This window comes from Balaenoptera musculus, chromosome 17, assembly GCF_009873245.2.
Source record: "Balaenoptera musculus isolate JJ_BM4_2016_0621 chromosome 17, mBalMus1.pri.v3, whole genome shotgun sequence".
NCBI lineage: Eukaryota > Metazoa > Chordata > Mammalia > Artiodactyla > Balaenopteridae > Balaenoptera > Balaenoptera musculus.
In genome coordinates this window covers 46,810,328-46,834,474 of record NC_045801.1, presented here as the reverse complement: position 1 = coordinate 46,834,474, position 24,147 = coordinate 46,810,328, and the positions used below count along the sequence as shown (strand labels likewise).

The window sequence follows — 24,147 nt, the reverse complement described above, 5'->3', positions numbered from 1 at the left end:
TGAGGTAAGATTGTATTGCTATAAAATTCCCTCTTAGAACTCCTTTTGCTGTATCGCAAAATTTTTGGATCATTATGTTTTCATTTTCATTTCTCTCTAGGTATTTTTAAGTTTCCTCTTTAATTTCTTCAGTGATTCACTCGTTGTTTAGAAGCATATTTTTTAGCCATCACGTTTTTGTGTGTTTTACACTTTTTTCTTGTAGTTGATTTCTAATTTCTAAGATGTTAATTTCTACAAATGTTGTATTCAAAAAGATGCTTGATATGATTTCAATTTTCTTAAATTTATCAAGGGTTGCTTTGTGGCCCAGTATGTGTCTAACCTGGAGAATGTTCCATGTACACTTGAGAAGAATGTGTATTATGCTGTTTTTGAATGGAATGTTCTATAAATATCAATTAAGTCCATCTGATGTAATGTGTCAATTAAGGCCCTGTGTTTCCTGTCTGGATGATCTGTCCATTGACAAAAGTGGGGTGTTAAAGTCCCCGCTATTATTGTGTTACTGTTGATTTCTCCTTTTATAGCTGTTAGTATTTGCCTTATATATTGAGGTGTTCCTATGTTGGGTGCATATATATTTACAATTGTTTTGTCTTCTTCTTGGATTGATTGATTATTATGTAGTGTCCTTCTTTGTCTCTTGTAAGTCTTTACTTTAAGGTCTGTTTTGTCTGGTATGAGTATTCCTACTCCAGCTTTCTTTTGATTTCCATTTGCATAGAATACCTTTTTCCACCCTCTCACTTTCATTCTATATGTGTCCCTAGATGTGAAATGGGTCTTGTTTTTGTATCTATTCAGCCAGTCCATGTCGTTTGGTTGGAACATTTAATCCATTTACATTTAAGGTAATTATGTATGTTCTTATTGCCATTTTATTAATTGTTTAAGATTCGTTTTTGTAGATCTTCTTTTCTTCTGTTCCTCTTTTGGTCTCTTCTCTTGTGATTTGATTACCAGTTTCAGTGTTGTGCTTAGATTGCATTTTCTTTTTACTGTGTGTATCCATTGTAGTCTTTTTGTTTGTTTGTTTGCAGTTACCTTGAGGTTTCGGTATAGCAGTCTATATATATATAAGATTGTTTTAAGTTGCTGGTCTCTTAATTTCAAATGCATTCCCAATATCCTGCATTTTTACTCTCCTTTTCTCATGACTGCTGGTTTTGATATCATATTTGTTTGTAGATGACTTCCTACCTTTACTGTATGTTTGCCTTAACCAGTGAGCTTTCCCATTCATAATTTTCCTGTTTCTAGTTGTGGCCTTTTCTTTGATATCTAGAGAAGTTCCTGTAACATTTGTTGTAAAGCTGATTTAGTGGTGCTGAATTCTCTTAGCTTTCTCTTGCTTGTAAAGCTTTTGATTTCTCTGTTGAATGTGAACGAGAGCCTTGATGGGTAGATTATTCTTGGTTGCAGATTTTTCCCTTTCATCATTTTAAATATATTGTGCCACTTCCCTCTGTCTTGCAGACTTTCTTCTGAAAACTCAACTTTAATGTTGTCCCAGAGGGCTCTTAGACTGTCCTCTTATTTCATTATTTTCTTTATTCTGTTCAGCAGCAGTGATTTCCACCAATCTGTCTTCCAGTTCAATTATTTGTTCTTCTGCCTCATTTATTCTGCTATTGATTCCTTCTAGTGTATTTTTTCATTTCAGTTATTGTATTGTTCATCTGTTTGTTGTTCTTTAAATATTCTAGCAGTTTGTTACACATTTCTTGTATCTTCTAGCTCTGTGCCTCCATTCTTTTTCTGAGATCTTGGATCATCTTTACTACCATTACTCTGAATTATTTTTCAGGCAGATTGCCTGTTTCCATTTCACTTAGTTGTTCTTCTGGGGTTTTATCTTGTTCCTTCATCTGGAACTTATTTCTCTGCCATCTCATTTTGTCTACCTTTCTGTGTTCGTGGTCTCCATATTTCAGGCTGCAGGTTTGTAGTTCCTCTTGCTTCTGCTGTCTGCCCCCTGGTGGGTATGGTTGGTCCAGGGGCTTGTGCAGGCTCCTTGGTGGGAGGGACTGGTGCCTGCCCCCTGGTTGATGGAGCTGGTTCTTGTCCCTCTGGTGGGCAGTGTCATGTCAAGAGGTGTTTTTAGAGGCTGTGTTCCCACCCCGTTGGTAGTTTGGCCTGAGGCTTCCCAGCATTGGAGGCTTCAGTTTGTTGGGTGGGGCCAGGTCTCGGTACTAAAATGGTGACTTCCACGAGAGCTCATGCTGATGAAAATTCCCTGGGGCCTTTGCCACCTGTGTCCTTGCCCCCACAGTGAGCTACAACCGACCCCCACCCTCTCTTGGAGAACCTCCAAGACCAGCATATTGGCTGGCTCAGGCTCCTCTGGAGTTACTGCTTTGCCCTGGGTCCCAGTGCATGTGAAACCTTGTATGTGCCCTCCAAGTGTGGAGTCTTTGTTTTCCCCAGTCCTGTGGATCTCCTGCACTTAAGCCCTGGTGGCCTTCAAAGCCAAATGCTCTGGGAGCTCCTCTTCCTGATGCCACACACCTAGTCTGGGGAGCTTGACATGGGGCTCAGAACTCTCACTCTTGTAGGATAACCTCTGCAATATAATTATTTTCCAGTTTGTGTGTTGCCCACATACTGGGTATGGGATTTGATTATATCACGAGGGTGCCTCTCCTACCATCTCATTGTGGTTTTTTCTTTGTCCTTGGATATAGAATATGTTTTTTGGTAGGTTCCATTCCTTTTTGTCAATGGTTGCTCAGTTAGTTGTGATTTTGGTGTTTTCTTGAAAGGATGTGAGCTCAAGTCCTTCTACTCCACCATCTTGTCTGCACTTTTTTCAATGACTTTCCTATTTAAATTTCTCACCCAGACAGTACTTGGGTGTCTCTGGTGTCAAGACCAATAGTGCCACAGTCTGCAAGTTATCAAGGCATTGTTGCTTTCCCTGGGCTAAGGGCTAATCATGTCATTTTAAGTATTTGTCAACTACAGTTATTGTTTTACTCTGATGCTTTTGTAAAAAAATATTTCATCTACAAGAAGATTCATAGAAAGGACTTTTTGACAAATACAAGTTTCTGATAACTTTCAGATCATACCACTTGATGTGGTCAGGGCATGCTGCCTCAAGATGTGACACTCTGGCATGTAGATTATTTTGAGCTGAAAACAATCAAAGGCCAAAAGACTCAGGAATAACCTTTGAACTTTCCCTTTATTGTCTAAAAGAATTTAAGAGAGAAGGTCTATCCCATGAAGGAGCTATCACCATATATAACTATAAAGTATGAATTAGATGTGGTAGACAGGGAGGAACCTAGGAAAGCCCATTTGATTAAAGTTCTCTCTGTGTCCCACTGTCTTTGGATGACTCAGCAAGCATTTATTTACCAAACATTAACTCTTTTTATTTTCCTGTGAATTACCTAACTTCCCCTTGAAACCTTGTACCCCTACATCCTTCTCCTTAGCTCAGAATAATATATATGTCTCAACTTGCCTTGTTGTGTTTGGAATTCTTCATGCTCATGTTGGATTCTCATGCACAGGTAATAAATTTGATTTTCTCCTGTTAATCTGCCTTATGTCATTTTATTGCCAGCCGAATAAAACTAGTGGAGAAAGAAGCGAAATTTCCCCTCCCTCACAGTTGGTGTAATAGGCAGGATACTTCCCTGGCTGGCAAAATCTGGCTGAAAACTTGCCTCCTCTGGCTGGAAAACTGCTTCTTCCTGAAGACTTCCTCTTGCAAATGAATAGATCCTGGGATGTCTGACAAAAGCCAACAGAATATAAGATTTCTTACCATAACAGCCTCCCAGAAGCTCTGTCTGCAGGGTCTGGTGAAGTGAAAGTGGCGAGAATGTTTTCCTCTCCCTCTAAATTTAGATTAGCAGGAGAAAATATTTGTCAAACTATTTCTTCAGTTCAGTGACTCTTGGTTTGGAATTTGATAGAGTACTCTTGGTTTGTTAAGCCTTTTCCTCCCAGAGATGGTTATTGTCTTTCTTTATCTCTATTGTGTCATTTGTCATAAAAAGGAAATTCCTTAGGGTAAGATGCAGGTCTAGGCCCTATAAACCTGTTATCCAGACTAGCCCTGCAGACTGGTGTGTTTTCAGGTTTCACCAGACAGGTGTCTATTTAGACAAATTTTGCTGTGGGTTAATATGCACATGAGATAAAACTATTGCTGAGGGATATCTTGGAAGACACAGCTGCACGACTGGTGGGCATGGATCAAGAATTTAGTGGCCATTAGGGCACTTGCCACCTCAAGAAGATATTATGACAATATAAGTTGGTCACGGAATGAGTTAGATTGACACTAGGTCATCCATCAAATGCAAGAAAATTTTCATGCAACAAGGTACTTTGTAAACCATCACACAATCCCCAACTCTGCGGCATATCCCTCTTAGGCATTAGTATGGCTCCAAGAAACCCAAGGCTTAACTAAAGCTATTAATGCGCATATGTTCTGCGACACAAAGTCACAAGCAGCACTCTTTGTCTACCATGCCAGCTCTCAGGGGAGTTTGGCAAAAGGGGTTCCAGTCCATAAGGGACTTTTATCACCTGAACCTTTGTTGCTTGTTAGTGCTGGAAAAGTCTTATTACAGTAGAACCTGACCAGTGCCATAAATTGGCAGGTTTGTGGTTGGAGGTGCCCTATATTTCTGTGTGAGAATGGAGACACCATCTTCACTACGCCATCCTTACTGTCTATGCAATGGAAGTCTTTACTTTTTAAAACTATTTTTGGGAGTGAACTTTTGGATCATGGGGGCTACATCATCTGTTCCCTCATCAAGGACCCCTTTCATTCATGGAAATTATTTATTCTAAGCCTGGAAAGTTACCTCAGGGTCTTTCCATAAATAAGCTTATTGGATTAAGTCTCTACTGGAATAAATATACTAATGGAGATCCTACTTCTGTCAATGGCCAGAAGGCAGATCTTTTTAATTTGAAAAACTTTTGTATTTGAAATGTTGTTAGAGACCTCTCATACCAAGCAGCTGGCTTTTTTTTTTTTTTTTTTGATATTTATGGGAGGATCAAATTGAAAAGAAAACACAAGGAAGTATACCAGCTAACCTCAGGAAATCCCTTAATAAAATGAAAGGACAAAAGTCAGATTTAGAAGAAAAATTAAAAACCAAATCTGTATAAATCCCCCTTTTCCCCCCTCCTGTACTCCCCTATTTCCCCCAACTTCCTGGTTCTGGTCCTCCAGAAAATCTTGTGGATCTCTTGGCCCCTGGTTTTTAACACCACATCTCAAAATCCTCCACTAGTTCCCTTAGATCTTAAGACTCCAGCTTCTGCAGAAGACACCCAGTTACAAATTTTAACTTCCGTTTCTCTAGAAGACTTATAGAGGGCACTAAGGCCTGACAGCCATGTAGGAGCACTTGTGTTAATGTTGAAAGCCAGGAAGTAAATTTAGCAGAAATAACCTGGAAGGCCGGGAAGTCTCCTTTTGCTGTCCCTTATGACTTCTTTTACTTTCCAGGACTTTGTAATCAGGCATTCCCATGCAATATATCTTGCAGACATATTGAGGACCATACCACAGAGAATTCATGTCCCTTGGACAGCAGTTGATCTTTTAAATTAGAGAGTAGCATTGACATATATACGCTACCAAATGTACAATAGGTAGCTAGTGGGAAGCAGCTGCATAGAACAGGGAGATCAGCTCACTGTTTTGTGACCACTTAGAGGGGTAGGATAAGGAGGGTGGGAAGGAGGCACAAGAGGGAGGGGATATGGGGATATATGTATACATATAGCTGATTCACTTTTTTATACAGCAGAAACTAACACAACATTGTAAAGCAATTATACTCCAATGAAGATGTTAATAAAATAAAATAAAATAGATAACTAATAAAAAAATTAAAATAAAAAACTTCTAAAACTCCATTATCAGAAGATCTGTAAAATTCAGAGAGCAATTATAAAGATTAATGGCTATTCATACTGTAGTTATCAACGAGGTCATTTGGTCCCCTGGAGAAAATCCCTCCCACAGAGAAAATAGATGGCCAGACCCTCTTCCAGGCCCTTCTGCAAATGACCAGGAGATGACTCCACTAGAGACTGATATTCAAGGTTTCATAAGAGTGATTTTAGAGGCATTTCCTCTTAAAGTTAATTGGGCAAAAACTGAATTATGCACTCAGAAAGAGGGAGAACATCTAAAAGCCTTTGTTGAATGCTTTATAGAAACTTTTCAAAGCCAGACTGCATTAAATCTCGAAGCCCCAGTGCATAGGAATCTCATACTTTCTGCTCTAGTAGGACATTTTTTCTGAGATTAAAAAACAAATTCATAATAGCATGATTGGTTGGTCAGGACAGCCTTTTAGTGTAATAATGGAAGCTGCCGCACAATGCTTTGAAAACAGTTTACAGAAAAGCAGAAGGAAAAGGGAATTAAAAACAATGATTCTTGCTCTGCAACTTGAATCTTTAGAAAAACAAAAATATGACTTTGAGAATAACTTAAAGCTCACTAAGAGCCTTCCCTATGTGCCTTTAGACAATTGCAGATATTGCAAGAAGTCATGACATTGGAAGAGAGACTGTCCTGCACTTAAGAAAAAAGAAAGTTTGAGAAACAACTCTCCTAGACCCCAGTGCTCTCAGATTTATTTTTCTCCTCCTGAAGGATATAGGGGAAAAAACGTGCCACTCCAAAATGTTTCTTTGGCATGTGGATTATTTCAAGCTGAAAACAATCAAGGCCCAAAAGACTCAGGATGAAACTGCCTAAAAAATGTAGACAGAAGACCTGTTCCAGGAAGGGAGCTATCACCATAGATAACTATGGTATGAACTAGGTGTATAGACAAAGAGAAACCTAGAAAAATCGGTTTATTAAAATTTCTCTCTGTGTCCCACAGAGAGAAATTGTTGTTTACCAAACATTTGCTTTTTCATGTCCATGTGAATTGCCTTTCTCCCCTTTGAAGTCCTGAACCACTACCTGCAACATCCTCTTTTGTCTTTAGCTGAAGATGGTATTTAAGGTAAAGATTTCAGCTGCTTTGGTAAGTTACTTAGTTTTTCTGGGTCTCTGTCATGTATACATGTAATTAAACTTTCATGTGATTTTCTCCTGTTAATCCATCTCATGTCAATTTAATTCATAGACCAGCCAAAAGAATCTAGAAGAGTAGAGGAAATTTTCTTCTTCTCAGACACATTCAAGCCTAACCTCCAAAATTCTGTTATATGGGTAACACTAACTTCCGTAAAGGCACAGTCTTGGTGTTGACTGTTGTCCTTCTTCCCATGTATAATATTTGGAGGCCTTGCCATCGATGGGCACATGTATTTCCAATTTCATCTCTTCACACCTCATGTAGCAACAGCAGTGTTTCACAGCCAATTAAAAATATTCCAGGAAAGCCCAATGTTTTCCAGACACAGGGATATTTGTCTTTCCAGTCAACCAGGTGTCCTAGTGCTGAAGGTCATTGCTGTCTTCAGTTGTGATCTCCCCAACGAGGACACATCTTTGTTTTTTGGCACCTTGATCAAAATTTCCTAAGAATCATAGTATGCAGACAATAATGTCTTTTATGTCTTTCTCATAGTCTCATGTTGATTGGGTACAAATTCTGAATACAATTTTTTGCTATTCAATTTGTTAAAATTTTGTTTAGAATTTATGTTCCTGAGGGATGCTAACACATGTGATGTTCTTTTCTTGTAATATTTTTGTCTCATTTTAGAATCAGTAATGACGTTATAGATTTGAATTGAGATGTTTTCCATTTTCTGGAAGCATGAGTAGATTGGTATTATTTATTTTCTCTCAAATTTTTGGTGAAATTTATCTGTATAGACATCTGGGGCCTTTAGGTTTCTTTTTGGGTAGGTAATCTATAAAGTCTACTATAAACAAATTGTGGCTTCACTCTTCCTGACTACTCTGGCTAGAGACTTATCAATTGTATTTCTTTTGAAGCTATTTTCTTTATTTTTAAATTTTAAAAGTTTTCCTTTTTTCCCTCTCATAGATTCCTCTCATTATTTTTTCTGTTTATTTTGGATTTAATTTGCTTTTTTTTAAAAAAATAGACTTTATTATTTAGAGTGTCTTTAGGTTCACAGCAAAATAATTTAGCAGAAGGTACAGAGATTTCCATATGCCTTTTTTTTTCTCAGTTTCTTAAGGTGGAAGTACAAAGATTATTATTTTGAGACCTTTCTACTTTTCCAATATAGGCATTAAAATACAGGTTTAAGTTGTAAAGCTTGCAATATTAAGATAGTCTTCATGCAATGGTGCAACTAATTAGATGGGAAAATCCTTCACAGCAATTATTTGCCTAATACCTATTTCTAAACCACTTGGCTGGATTATAGATGTTTACAGTCATGAGTTTGTAAATCACTACAAAGAATGAACAGAAACAGCACAAATAGGCTTAACAACAAAGTTTCTTTTAAACTATTTTCATTCCTGGAAACTAGAAAGAAGATGTGGTACATATATACTGTTGAATATTACTCAGCCATAAAAAGGAACGAAATTGGGTCATTTGTAGAGATGTGGATGGACCTAGAGACTGTCATACAGAGTGAAATAAGTCAGAAAGAAAAAAACAAATGTCGTATATTAACGCATATATGTGGAATCTAGAAAGATGGTACAGATAAACTGGTTTGCAAGGCAGAAACAGAGACATTTATGTAGAGAAAAAACTTGTGGACACCAAGGGAGGAAAGTGGGGGTGGGTGGTGGTGGGCTGAACTGGGAGATTGGGATTGACATATATACACTAATATGTATAAAATAGATTACTAATAAGAACCTGCTGTATAAAAAAAAAATTCAAAAAACACTGGAAAATTAAGAGAAAATTGAGGGGCTTCCCTGGTGGCACAGTGGTTGAGAAACTGCCTGCCAATGCAGGGGACACGGGTTCGAGCCCTGGTCTGGGACGATCCCACATGTCGCAGAGCAACTGGGCCCGTGAGCCACACCTACTGAGCCTGCACGTCTGGAGCCCGTGCTCCGCCACAGGAGAGGCCGCGACAGTGAGAGGCCCACGCACCGCGATGAAAAGTGGCCCCCGCTCGCCGCAACTAGAGAAAGCCCTCTCACAGAAACGAAGACCCAACACAGCCAAAAATAAATAAATAAATTTAAAAAAAAAAAGAGAAAATTGAGCACAAGATGAAAATAAACTGTATATCTCCCATCCTATTTAGGATGTTTCCACTTTTAAAAGATAATATATAAGAAAATTGCCTTTCCTTCTAGAGGGCAAATTTCTCCAAAAGATATAGAAATGATCATGTATGAGTTTGTGTTTGGATTGTTGTGCATGAATAGAAAGGAAGAGATGAATAATAAAGAGAAATTTGTTCACAACATGTTTCCATTCACTGAAGAAAAGTTAGTTTGCCATATGAGGCAGTATATAGTTGGAATCAAATGACTTGGGGAAAAATAGAGGGTGTGTGTGTGGTGGGTGTGTGTGTGTGTGTGTGTGTGTGTGTTTGGTTAGCTAACACCTAATGTTTAACAATCAGCAAATATTAAAGTGGCAACTGGCAGAATTCTTTCTGCATTAGCAGCAGCACACATTTTTAAAACCTGCCTTGTGGTTGTCGGCTACTTCCCAGATCTTTTGGATTGTTGGGACTCAGGGAAGGCCACTCCCAAATATGCCACAGTGGCATATTGATTGTTTTGAATTGAAGTTGCTTGAGAAGCAGCTGATGCAAGAAGAAACTCTGACTTTCCTCTTCCCCCTGAAAAAGGAAATAAATCTCTCATATGAAAGGTGCCCTCCCTGCATCTGGAGGTAGAAGGACACCCTTATCACCAGAGATAGGAAATTCAGAGCTGAGAAACCTGTATTTAAAAAAAAAAAAAGAAAAAAAAAACTTATTTTTTTAATTTACTACCCCAAGCCCAAACTCTGTTTAGATTCTTCATTAATTGAGCATCCAAAGCCTAAGTTTTTGTCCTGTCAATTCTTTACACATTTATTGTGTCTTTGTCTAAAAAGTATGAAAACTGCCCACTTTGGACACTTCTTAGGTCTCATTTCTATGAGACTTCCATGTGCATAAATTAAAATTTGTTTCTTTTTCTCCTGTTAATCCGTCTTGTTTCAATTTTAGTATTAGTACTGCCACAAGAACTCCAGAAGAGTAGGAGGAAATTTCCCCCTCCCTAAAACTCTATAGCTAGCAGAGTTTTCTTGGAGCAAATCTTTCATTGCTTATTTCAGAGCATTCACCTCCTTATGTGAAGCATGGTCCTCCAATTAGAAAAAACAAAAAACAAAAACAGTAAGCCTTGCTAAATGTATCATTGAAAATAAAATAGTCTTTAGTAAAGCTTCTGTGTTCTGAACTTTAAACTTTGTAACTTAATGTAGGAGGTGATTTTTAATAGACAGGTTTGGAAAAAAATATAAGCAATGGCATGAATATTTAAGTGTATGTTGTTTTTGCAGTGGTGGTTATTACTTTTTTACAGTAATATGTTCCAAAATGTTTCAAGAAACAATCACATCAAATTTTCAGTCAACAATTTTTCTTAGTTGTTAAATTTTTACTTATTTACTGCCTCATGTTATATATTTTTATCAATAATATTTATTTCAGTATTATTTGCAGTATATTTTCAACAGTTTTTTAAACCTCCATATATAAACATGCTCTGTTTTCCTTTTGTAATTAAGTACAGAGTTACTATGTTATCTTCTGACTGGCTGCAGTGAAAATAGCAGATATCTGTTATCTGATCTTAGAAAAGATTTATTTCTCCTACCTTAATATCAGCATTGTTTGCAAAATCAGACCTGTTTTTTCATTATTCTATTTGATTGAAAAATGTCTATTTTATAGAATAAAAGTGGTCACGGCAATATGTGGTTGCAGAAGCAATGCCTGAGAGTCAGCAGCTATTTATAGCATTTTAGTACATTTCCTCCAGTTAAAATATACTTTATATAAGCCATTTTTACTATTTAACCAGCTCAACAATTTAGCATTTTTTGAGTGTAACTCTTTCTATCTGCCACTTCCTTTGTTTCCTTCTCAATGCCACTAGAGACAAAGAAACCTACTTAAGGCTCCCTTGTGGGTCATGTTCCTATTGCATCAGTCTGTGAGCAACTCACAGTTCAAATGCTCATTTGAGGAATTGCCAGATTTTTCAGCTATTTATATTGTCTTCTGTTTATTTCAATTCTCCAGTCCTGTATCAAATGTTATCAGTTCTTAGTTGGTTGGGTGGTCATCATTCTTTCCACAGTGGAAATTTAAGCAATCTTTGAGTTTTCTCTTGGCTGCTGATGTCTTTCCTCAGAATAACTTCTATTTTTTACTGAACACATCTTTGTTTTGTCACACAAAAGACTGTTAATATTTTCTGGCATTATAAATATATCAAACACTTTTAATATTTTCTGATATATATATGTATGTGTATGTGGATAGATGATAGAGATAGATGATAGCGGACAGATAGATAGATGATAGATAGATAAATAGATAGATAGATAGATAGATAGATAGATAGATAGATAGATAGATAGATAGATAGATGATAGATAGATAGATAGAAAACTTGTTCTCTGCCCCCAGTTCCTGGCACAGAGCTCCTAAAACCCTTGTAATTTCCTATGCGATAAATGTGCTAGGAGTATACTTCATTCTACTTTTCGGTCTTGATTCTGGTTCTTGACACAGGGCTCCTAAAATCTTTGTTAGTTCCTAAGTGAGAAGAGCAAGGTTTTTTCTAATGAGGCAACCTTGGGTGGGTTCCTGGATGGCTCTTGGAGTGGAGTTCTTGTCACAAGAAAGACCAAGCCCTGATTAAAAGCTTGGAATTTTCAGCCCCACCCTCTATTCTCTGGAGAAGGAAGAGGGGCTAGAAATGGAGTTAATAATTGGTCATGCCTACATGTGGAAGCCTCCATAAAATCTCAGAAATATGGGGTTCAGAGAGCTTCCAGGTTGGTTAACACATCCATATACCAGGAGGGTGATATACCCCAACTCTATGGGGACCCTTCTGTGCTGGAGATCCTCCTGTGCTCTGTACCCTCCCCGACAGACCTGCCCTACATATCTCTTCATCTGGCTGTTCATCTATATCCTTTATATATTGGTAAATGTAAGTAAGTGTTTCCTGGAATTCTGTGAGCCACTCTAGCAAATTAATTGAACTCAAGGAGGGGGTCATGGGCACCTCTAATTTACAGCCAAATTGGTTAGAAGTTGTGGGTAACCTGGCATCTGAAGTGAGGGGGCAGTCTCATGGGACTGAGCTTTTAACCTGTGGTATCTAATGCTATCTACAGGTAGATAGTTTCAGAATTGAGTTAAATTGTAGGACACCCAGCTGGTGTCACAGAGAATTGCTTGATGTGGGGAAAACTAACACACCTGTTGTCAAAAGTGTTGCGAGTGTGGTAGTAGTGTAAAAGTAAATGAAAAACACAGGAGAAAGGGCTCAGTTTTTCTAAAAATAGATAGGTAGTTAGATAGATAGATGATAGGTAGATCAATTGATATATATTTCTTCCTAAGTCATGCTAGTAGCTACCTTTCTAACAAAGAAAACATTTTGAGAGTTAGTTATGCTAAAAGAAGTGCTTCTTTATTCTTTTTCTATTTACCAGTAGCTGAAGAGTTAATGTATTAAATATTTGAGTCCTTAAAGAAAGAAGTAAATATCAGTTATTTGGAGGCAAGATTCTATTGACCTATTACAATTTTTCTGAAATCATACTTTTCAAATACTTTCTGAGGTTTCAAAGTCCGCTTTTTTCTATAGAAAAAAAAAATATATGTCACACACACATACACCTGCACACACACAAACATACCCAACAAAGTGGAGCAAACATGCTCTGGTTGAAAAGAAGGGAGTCCACAGGCTTTAAGCTAGATTTCCACCTATCCCACCCATTCCCTAATATAGAATCCTGGCATCCCTGAGACTCCACCAGGGATGCCAGGATTCTTCATAATACAGTTTGAAAACTAGAACTTTAGAGTAATACTTAAGAACACTAAAGTAAATTTAAATTGTATAAATACCAGACAAAAATAGAGGAAAATTATAATGGAACAATTAAATGGTTTCAAGAACTACTCTAGTCAAAATAACCTCGTTATTTCCTATCAGACAAGTGTTGTGCTCATCCTTACATCTTTGTAATGCCAGGACAGCATACTCTGTAAGGCGTAGGCAGTCTCAAGTGTCATTTCATGTTTGAGACACAGAGTATGAGTAAGGATGTTTACTCTAAAACGGGACTTTCATTTCCTTCAGCTCCGTAGCTCTCAACTCTGGCTGCACATCAGCATTACCTGGTGAGCTTTTAAAAAATACTCATGCATGGGCTGTACCCTTGAACAATTTAGTCAAACTCTGGGAATTGGGCATGGATTTCTCTGTTTCTAGAACCCATCCTCAGGTAATGTTTATGAGAAACCAGAATACATACAAAACTGCTGCAAAGAACTCCTGATTTTCCTTTTCTTTATTTTCAAAAGAATATATATAGTTGAAATTTTGACGTTTGACTCCCTAAAGATGAATTGTTTTCCTCTAACTATACATATTAGTACATAGACCCACAGCCTTTCAGACATTATGCCACACCTAAAAGGAATTATTAACTTCCTTAAAGTAAAAACATGGACATCATGTTTTGGATCCCTAAAGCTGCATTTTTTGAGGTGACTAATCCCCACAGCTTAAAGAAGTATAGTGTGGGAGGCTTTGGAAGACAAATCCTATTTGCCATTGTGTTTCTTTGTTGATGAAGTGTTTTTCCAAATCTCTGTTTTTGAAACTCTTTGTTGAATTTTTCAGTTCAGACATTTCTGTTTGGTTCTTTTTTATGGTTACTATTTCTTTATTAAAATTCTCATTTTGTTCAAAAAATGCTGCTTTAGTGATAGAATAGAGGAAAAAAGCATTTGAGGTAGTTAAATATCTTTATAATATATTTGATTTAAGGAGACAAATTGAATTATGAAATTCTATAATTATGTTTGTTTACTGAGATTTTTAAAATTTACTTTTAAAACAATTACTAAAATTTAAGAGTATTATTTTTAATAAACCTACCTTGGTTTAGGAAAGTACTAAAATTATAAAAGAAAGTATAATTATAAAAGTATAAAAGGAAGTACTTTTGAAAGTACTAAAATTATAAAATAATATTAGCCATGGGAAAGAGTAAGAGTCTGGACAAATTTCCCAAGTTTTGATATTTGAAAGAACTCACCACACTCCACAGAACATACTCATGTAGGGTTTTTATTTAAAAGCAAGATACAATGCACCAAGAGAGAGCTGTAAGCATTAGGGGTTCAATTGACATCCCATGAGCAAGCTGCCAGGCATTAGTCATCCAAGATCTGACAACACTCTGTCTCAGGATTGCATCATCAAGATCTGTGAAAGGGATCCAGGCTTTGGGAGAGATCAGGGCAGAAGTTCTTAGTTTTATGCTCCTATGATTATATATGTAGGCCAGGGCATGCCAACTGTAAACCATTGGTAAGTGTTCCCAGGGTGTTTAGGATTTTAAACAGCATATCCCTTAACCAGCATTGCCTTTATATTGGCCAAAAGTTAAAAAAAATACCCTGGCCTTTCCCCAAATAAAAGAAGAGCTTTCCAGTCCAACTATAAATCAACTTTATCCTCCATAGGGTCATAATTCATCATAAAATACAAAAATAAAACTCAAGTGTTAATACATTTTCAATGAAATAGGTTTTTCAAGTTTTTCTCCAAGCAAAATCTAAATACTTTGTTTCCGCATTCTGCACTAACCACATTTTTTTTTTTTTTAAACAAGCATACTTGTCTTTTTTCCACTACGTTTAGATTTAAACTTTCCACATCTGGTGTATACAATTTATTTGTATTCGTTATTTGTATGTTACATGTAAATATATAGATGAAGTGTTCTTTCCAAAACTAATTTATTTAAAACTCTTCATTGGCTTCACATTGTCTTTGTCCAAAACCATTACAATGAGACCCAGAGCTGGACTTGATCTGGTCTTACTCATATAACTGCTTCCATCCCAGCCTTCCTAAACCACTTTCAGTTTCTCTAACATTGAAATGTCTCATTTTGTGTGCCTGTTTTCATGTCCTACAAACTCAAACTTCTTGTAGTTTCTTGGACATGCCAGGATATTTAAAACCCTAAATCTTTGTACACACTGCTTCCTCTTTGTAATAAAATCATTTGTCCAAACAGGTGAAACTTTATTTTTGTCTGAACAATTCTTAACCATCTTTCAAGACAGCTCAGGCTGCATCTCTTCTCTATGTCTTCCTGAATATGCTGTCTCCCAAGTTGAAGTAGATTTGTACGATACTTCCTATCACTTTGCTTTGTAAATTTATTGGTTTAATCTCTCTTTTTAAAAGAATTTATTGGAGTATAGTCGATTTACAACGTTGTGTTAGCTTCAGGTATATAGCAAAGTGAATCAGTTATACATATACATATAAACACTCTTTTTTTATATATTCTTTTCACATAGAGGCCATTACAGAGTACTGAGTAGAGTTCCCTGTACTCTACAGCAGGTTCTTATTAGTTGTCTAATTTATACATAGTAGTGTGTATATGTCAATCCCACTCTCCCAATTTATTCATCCTCCTTTACCCCCTGGTAACCATAAGTTTGTTGTCTACATCTGTGACTCTAATTCTGTTTTGTAAATAAGTTCATTTGTACCTATTTTTTTTAAAGATCCAACATAAAAGCGATATTATATGATATTTGTCTGTCTGTGCCTAACTAACTTCATTCAGCATGACAATCTCTAGGTCCATCCATGTTGCTGCAAATGACATTATTTTGTTCTTTTTTATGGCTGAGTAATATTCCATTGTATATAGATGTTCACCTCCCTCCACAGAAACATTGAAAATACATCTACAAGTGGAACAATTCACGCAGAACAGCTACTGAGTGCCCACAGAAGACCTCAGACAACCTACTCTCTCTTTACCTTGATATACTGTAAGCTCCCTGAATGCAAACTTTCTTTTTTATTTATAATGATAGTCCCAGCACATAGCATAGTGCCCAGCTAATGGAAGATTCACTTATCCATTCATGAACAAGTTTTTGAGTGTCTAATTTGTGTCAGACACTGTTCTAGGCACTGATGATATAAAAGCAAACAAATGAAAAATCAAAAATGCAGTGGGCCTTCCGTATATACGGGTTCTACATGCATGGGTTCAACCAACCATAGATCAAAAATATTTTTTAAAAATTTCAGAAAGTTCCAAAAGGAAAAAACTTGATTTTGCTATTCACTAAAGTTGTATTTACAACTATTAACATAGCATTTACATTTTATAAGGTATTATAAGTAATCTAGAGATGATTTAAAGTATACGGAAGGAAATGCATAGGTTATATGGAAATACTACACCATTTTATATAAGGGACTTGAAGATTCACAGATTTTGGTATCCACAAGAGGTCTTGGAACCAATCCCCCACTGATACTGAGGGACAACTGTTGTATATGTCAGATGGTGATAAATTATGCTTAATATTTTTTGAATACTGTTTCCTGAGTACTCGCATTATAACCCATAATTATTCTAATCAAACCATAAGCTCCTTGATTTAATATTTTTAGTTCCCCTGAACCTAATGCAGATCTTGATGCAAAATAAAAAATAAAAAAAAATCTTACCTAAGTGTTTTTCAACAAAAGCAATAAATTATTGTTCTGACAGTAACTTTTTGTAAAAAGAATCAGTTACTGTCTTTGGAAATGCAATTGACAGAGACCTAAAAGTATAGCTATTCTTGTGATGTCTTCATTTAGAGCAATATATTTTCCTTCTAAACAGTGTCTGACAGTTCACAATAAACATTTATATTTTCTACTGTATTTTGTTGCATTCCATATAGATAATCCCTTCTAGGGTGTCCTTATCATACCCTTCCTCTGTAAATTGTTCTCCCCTTAATGTTCCTTATCAAGTCCTAGGAGGTTAAAATCTGGCAGCTACATATATACTGAGTGATCTTGCCCTTAAAACAGTAGTGATGATAGTGACCTGGTGGATTCCTGTGTTGCTCCAGGCTAAAAATCTGTTCCACAAATATAGACAAATTTAGGGTCTGAGAGGCAGCATATCTTTCTCTGTACTTACTATATTAAGTAAACTGGTAGTTGTGGGGTGACAGGATGGAATTGAGAAGTTTCAGGTGAGTTAAGAAATTTACATTGGAAAGAATACAAAAAAAATTAAAGGAAAAGAAAGAAATACATCTGGAAAGTAAGAGAGAAAGGGTGGGAAATGAGGAAGGCAGGCAGAGGCTGGGTTTGGAGGTATTGGAAGAAAATGAAAGCTTGATTTCACAATAGTTCAGGCTCTGTTGAGTGCCTCTATCACCAGGCTACTATTTGGTTAGTGTAAGGATGAAGAAAATATTAATTTTTATTGATTTTTTGATGACTTCTCTGATTACACTGTATTAGTTTTTTCTCCACATCTAATAAAGAGACATTTTCTTTTGTTCTTATGTTCTAGATAGTAACAGCAAAATGATTAGAAATTTGAACTAATTTTATCAGTGTGAAGAGTTATCAAGAATTATATGCTGAGGCAATTTCTTTGTCATTCTGGGAACCATATAGACCAGGCCTAACTGTCAAGGTTAATTGCAGGTAAATAATGTGTTTGTAATTTTCCTGGAAGAGGTTCTTATAAACTTGGGTAACTAATCTAGAAATAACATTGTAACTCTTAATTGTAAAACAATTATATATTATTTACATGGTTCCTTTTACTTGAGGTTACTAAAACACATTAACCCTACCAACTCATTTGTATCTGAATATGTAAAGTTATTGGACAAGGAGAACTATAATAAGAATAACCCAATGTAAGATGTATCAGGGAGGGCAATATTTGTCTTTCTATTCCTCTTCATTTCTTATAGCTGGACTAATAATAAAATTGACACAAGACAGATTAATAGGAGAAAAAGAAACAAACTTTAATCATGTACAAGGGGACCATAGAAATGGGACCTAAGAGTGGCTAAGGCAGGCAGTTTTATACTTTTTAGACAAAGAAATAATAAATTTGTGAGGAATTGACAGGACAAAGAAACATAGGTTCTGGATGCTCAGTTAGTGAAGAATATAAACAGTTTGGGATTGGATTAGTAAATTAAAGACATAACAAGGTTTGTTTATAAATGCTTCTTAGTCTTAATTCTCTGTTTTTGGTGATAAGTGTTCTACCTCCGGAGGCAGGGAGTGCATCTTTCACATGAGAGATTAATTTCCTGCTTTCAGGGAAACAGAGAGAAAGGTCAGAATACCCCTCTTACATTGGCCATTTCTTAAGTAACTTTAATTCAAATTAATCAATATGCCATTGTGGCATATTTTAAGAGAGTCCACCCTGAGCCCCCAAATTCCTTCCTCTGAAACTTCCCTGGAAGTTTCAAATATTAAAAATTGAGCTGGTGACTGTGGAAAAGAACAGGTTATGAGAGTCCTCCGTTTAATTGTACCAGTTTCTTAGTTCTGAGAACAGGTGATTTCAGTTAAATAGTGTATCTCATTTCAGGAGGCAGTGCCGCAGGTGGGCTCCAAAAGCTAGGCTTATGGTGCAGGAAATCAGGTATTAAATAAGAGGCATTTCTATGGAAACAAAACAAAAACAATTGTTAATAATTGGAGTAAACTCTAATCCCAGCTTCTGGGTTCTGAGAGTAGCCATTTAAGAAGATTTCTAGATGTCAGGCTCACAGCATCCTCCAATGGAGTGAGGCAGACAGTGACTATCTGACAGGTTATCCTGGGCTGCAGTTTGAATGTCTCTGATGGTCTTTCTGATTGGACCATACAGCAACAGTCATGAAGATTGTCTAAACATAAGTCATTGTTATGCTTTCAAGTAGCCCAATTTTAGCTTTCATGGCTTCTGGAAAAGTGAAGTTTTAGTTCTTAAGGTTTCCAAGTCAAAAGAATGGGAGAAAAAACTGGTACCAGGCTATTCTTCCAAGGGGCTTTATTGACTGCATAAAGTCAACCTTAGTTCCTTAAAGCTGTCTGATCATGTCTGAGTGTATGCATGTCTCTCTCAAATATGACATTTCAGTCAAAGCTTTGGTAATATAATCAGTGTTTACAATTGTGTCCTGTTATAAGGAGAACAGATTTTTATTGAATTTATGCAAACAACTATATTGCCAAGAAAATAAGAATACTCACTGAGAGTTTCTGATTCTGGAGGAATCAGGTAGGGAGAAAAAGATAAATGATTTAATTCTGCTTACAAAGGTATAATTTACTAAATTACTTAGAAAAAAACTTGTATCTGTAAAACAAAACATTTTAAAAAGTAATATTTTAGACAAAAAGTCATAAAAATTATAATCATATTCATTATTTCATTCAGTCCCAAGTAGTTAATTCGTATCCTGCTTGAATCTTGTTTTTCCATTATTTCTGTCAATGTTGCCTGATGATTGAGGGTGATAGGGACAGTGAAAATTCCAAGAAGATTGTAAGGTTTTCATCGAAGCTTATATTATTTGCCCAGTGAAGTGGGTGCCTTGATCACTGGAAATTCTGGGAGGTATACCCCAACTGGACAACACATTTTCTAACAGTTTCTTTGTCATTGTGAGGGCATCAGCCTTGCAGCAAGGAAAGGCTTCAACCCATCCAGAAAACATACATACAATAACAAGAATATTTTGATAACACATACTAAATGGCAGTTGAATGAAGTCTAGCTGCAGGTCCAAATGGAGGAGATCTGAGTCCTCTGGAGAGAAAAATAGTTTTTTTGCATGTCAGATATTGCTGGTAGACTGCTTTTACAATTTTATAAAAATCTTCCTGCCAATGTTTAGTTACAATTTGAATCATCGTAAATGCACTATGGTGGGTGAAGGAATGAAAAACAAACAAACCAATAAACAACAACAAAACAGAAAATGAGGTTTGCCAGGGAGCCAGGAAGAACAAAGCAACCAGTCTTGGGTTTCCCACAGCCCCAACTGTTTGTAATTTACAGCTGTTTTTTACCCATCTTAATTTCTTTGATTAAGGAGCAGACTGTTGGCATGTTACATGGACAGCAGGATGGCAAAAGTCTAACAATGAGGGGTCAATTTTTTTTTTTTTTTTTGCGGAAGCAGAATGAACTTTATTCACATGTACCACAACCCTTACATTTTATTTTTTGTTGCTGTCTTTGTATGAAAGTCAGTTAGGGCATTTCCCTGATACTCAAGTTCATTTCTTTTAATGTGAGCCTCAATTTTGATGACAAATAACATTTTATGCCAAGACATATAAGACTTCCAGGAATTTTGCACAATTTCTGGAACACTTTTAATACATACTTATATAGACACAGCATAAAGAAAGCTTAATGTTACTTATTTGACAATGCTTCCCATGTAATTTAACATATCAAATATGCCTGATTAGTTGACTATCTCTCTTTTTATAAGGAGAGAGAACAAATCTTTGAGATATTTCAGGGACCTTTGAAACATCTCATATCTCAAAGTTAGCTCTAAGACAAAATACTTCACTTAGAATTTGATTTGGAGGAAGTTTGTTAAAAATATCAAAAAGATTTTTAAACAGTCTAATAGGTCACTGTGAAGTAATGTTTAGTTATCTATTTAATGGAATTGACAAAGATTTCACAGGCAATTTCAGAAATTTAAATAGTTGCCAAAAGCCTTAGTTATAAAATATAGAATCTGTTTTTCTAGACAGATTACATTAAAGGTAAAGAAAACTTTTATTTACAATTTTTTATTAAGACCAGACCAATAATCTAAGAAAACTGTACCCTTTTAACAGAGAAAAAATCAAATTTTTATTTTGTTCCATTTACTTTTTATATTAAAACTCATTCACTTAATTCAATTTATTCCAATTTTAACCTGTCCTGACCACAGATAAATTTCTTTCTAAAGAGTCCTTCTTTCAACAATCTACAACTTTCTATATCTATTTTTGTTTGTCTCTTGTTTTCTTTCCCATTTAGGAATAACCAGATTTAAGGAAAAAATCGCTTTATTTTACCTTAACAAAATGCATTTCCATTCCTTATACCTTTCAAAAAAATGTCCTTGCATATGAAGATGTTTTAATTTTGGTAGCTTTAATTACATATATTAATTAGAATTTTTAACCTTTAGAAACCTTAATTTCTAGTGAAAACTAAACAATTATGAGTTGTCTACAGCATTCTGTAGATTGGGAACAAAAATACTTTTGTAATTTCTAAAAACATGCTTTCTCATAGAAAATTTCTCAGCCTGGTACCAAACGTATTTACTAAGTTAGTAAAGTAGAATAAAAGTATTATACTTAGTGTTGATAAATCTAAATACATATCAGTAGTTATTACGCCAACAAATTTAAATTAGCTTTTATTTACTAAAGATTAATCTTAGATCATGTAAACTTGAACAACATTTGAGTTAGTTCTATTATATTTTTGAGAGTATACTCATTTTACATAGTGCCATATCTATAATGTACACATACAGACATACAGACAGACACAAGCAGAGATCTCATAGTTTTCATTTTAAAACTTTAATCATAAGTCAGGTACAATTCACTATTTTATAAATAACAGTTGGAAAAAATTAAGTTTTCTCAGATGGCTAAAACATTTTATGATTTGTGGAGATGACTCTTAAGATCTGTATTTGCCCTTGACAAGCAATTTTAAGGAGGCTGTTTGTGTTTTCCCTTTATTTTGTCTTTAGTTTCATGTCTTCCCATTGAGTTACCCTGGGCCAAGTCTCATGGGATGTGGGTTGTGTTTACATTTCAAAGACATGATAAGATTTATAGCTTTAAGGGACAGAAAAAGAAAATGTAAATTTTCTCCTAGGAGTTTTGGAATATATTTGTCTATTATCATAAGTCTTAGGTTAATTATTATTAATTGTTTTCTAACTATAGGAAATTCCAATACCCAATATGTCCAAATATTTTGAGAGCAATAGGAGAGGACTTGGAACAGGTAAAAAGAGGTGCTCCTTGACTTGCTTCTAGAATTGTACTTCTCATTTTGTAGAGATATTCAAGGCAAGACAGTTGTTTCTATTAGCCCTTGAATATTGGCCTTCAGCTGATTTATTCCTGACTGTTTGTAGGAGAACCTGGGGAAATGCAGAGGAGATGGGGAGATTTTTAAGAAGGGGGATTTATGTTGGATTTTTGTTTTAAGTTTAATTTGATTATTTCATCTTAATAAGGAACTCCTTAAGGCTAGTCATTGCATATATTTTTTTCAACTTGATCCTCCCATAAGTACCAATATGACAGCTGTTTACAATGAGAGTTCTCAATTTGTTTTCCTTTTAAATATAGCTAATTTTAAAAAGTCCACTGTCTAGCCATTAACAAGTAGGATCTCATATAAATTTCAAATAGCAACTCAAACCAATAAGCCCTTTAAAAAAAAATGGCTTATTCAAACACACAACAGACATCAGATGTAGAAAATAGACTTATGGTTACCAGGGCTTGGGGGGCGGTTAATAAATTGGAAGATTGTAACTGACATACACACTACTATATAAAAAATAGATAGCTAATAAGGATCTACTGTATAACACAGGGAACTTTCCTCAACACTCTGTAATGGCCTATATGGGAAAAGAATATTAAAAAAGAGTGGATATATGTATTTGTATAACAGATTCACTTTGCTGTACACCTGAAATTAACACAACATTGTAAATCAATTATACCCTAATAAAAATTAAAAGAAAAAAAGGAAAAGACAAAACAGGCATCTCACAAAAGAGTATGTAGTCCTCACAAGGTCCAGAAAATTTACTCCTTGAGTTAGTCTAGGAAAGTAAAAGCCCTTCATTGCTACTGGAGGTAAGAATGGTGTAGTGAAAATGGTGTCTAGCAAAAATGTGGGGCACCTTCAGCCATGAACCCACTAATTTATGTCACAGGCAGGCACTACTGAAATGGGACTTTTCCAGCACTAACAAGCAATAAAGGTTGAGACAACAAATGCTCCTTATGGATTGGGACTCTATGACAAACTCCCTTGAAAGCTGGAATGTTCAGAAAAAGAGAATGATGTTTGAGACTTCATGTCTTGGAACCTCAGTGTATTCAACTGGACACTAGGCACACTCCAGTAAGTGTACCTTCCAGATGGTGGAGACCAGAGTTTTCTCACTGGACATAAAGTAACTCTCAGGACACAGAACAAAATGGAAGGAAAAAAGGAAAACCACATCCAGTTTTTATATAGAGGATCCACAGCAAAGTTTGTCTAAATAGATACCTGCTTGGTGAAAATTATTAACTCACCAGTATGTGAGGCCAGATCAAATAGCAGGCTTATAGGGCCCATGCCTGTATTCTGCCCTATGGTTCTTCTTCCTCATGAAAAAACAAAAACAAAAACTAAAACATAACTGATAGAGACAAAGAAAAACAGTGACCATCTCTGGGAGGAAAAGGATCCCCAAGAGTTGCTAAGTCCAAGAAACTAGCTTCACAAATATTTTCTCCTGCTAATCTAAATTGAGAGATAGAGAAAAGGAACTGTAACCACTTTCCCTTCCAGCAGAATTTACAGGCAGAGACTTGTGAGTGTGACATGGTAAGAAATCTTACCTTCTGTGGGCCTTTGTCAGGTCTCCTGGGATCTCTCAGCAGCCTCAGCATGGGAAGTAGGGTCAAGCCAGCCTCCTGGCTGGCTCACCAACTGTTGGGGAGGGGGAAATCTCCTCCACTCCTCTTGAGTTCTTGTGGCTGAATTAATAATAAAATTGACACAGGACAGATTAACAGGAGAAAAAGAAACAAATTTTAATCATGTGCACATGGAAATGTCATAGAAATGGGACCTAAGAAGTGGCAAAAGCAGGTAGTTTTAATGCTTTTTAGACAAAGAAACAATAAATTTGTAAGGATTAGACATGACAAAAAAACAGGTTTTGGATATTCAATTAGTGAAAAATCTAAGCAGAGTTTGGACCTGAGGTAGAATATTAAAGAAGTAAAAAGGTTTGTTTGTATAGGCTTGGTCTGAATTCCCTGTTTCTGGTGATAAGTATGTCCTTCTACCTCCAGATGCA

At 35.9% G+C, this 24,147-nt stretch overlaps 1 long non-coding RNA gene across 1 annotated transcript; it reads right to left on the bottom strand.

Annotated features, from left to right (window-relative positions):
- Positions 1-19,758: 19,758 nt before the first annotated feature.
- Positions 19,759-23,720, bottom strand: LOC118883409. Its single transcript, XR_005017015.1, has 3 exons — positions 23,684-23,720; positions 23,375-23,446; positions 19,759-19,823 (listed from the first exon to the last, which is right to left on the bottom strand). It is a non-coding gene; the product is annotated as an uncharacterized LOC118883409 (long non-coding RNA).
- Positions 23,721-24,147: the final 427 nt, after the last annotated feature.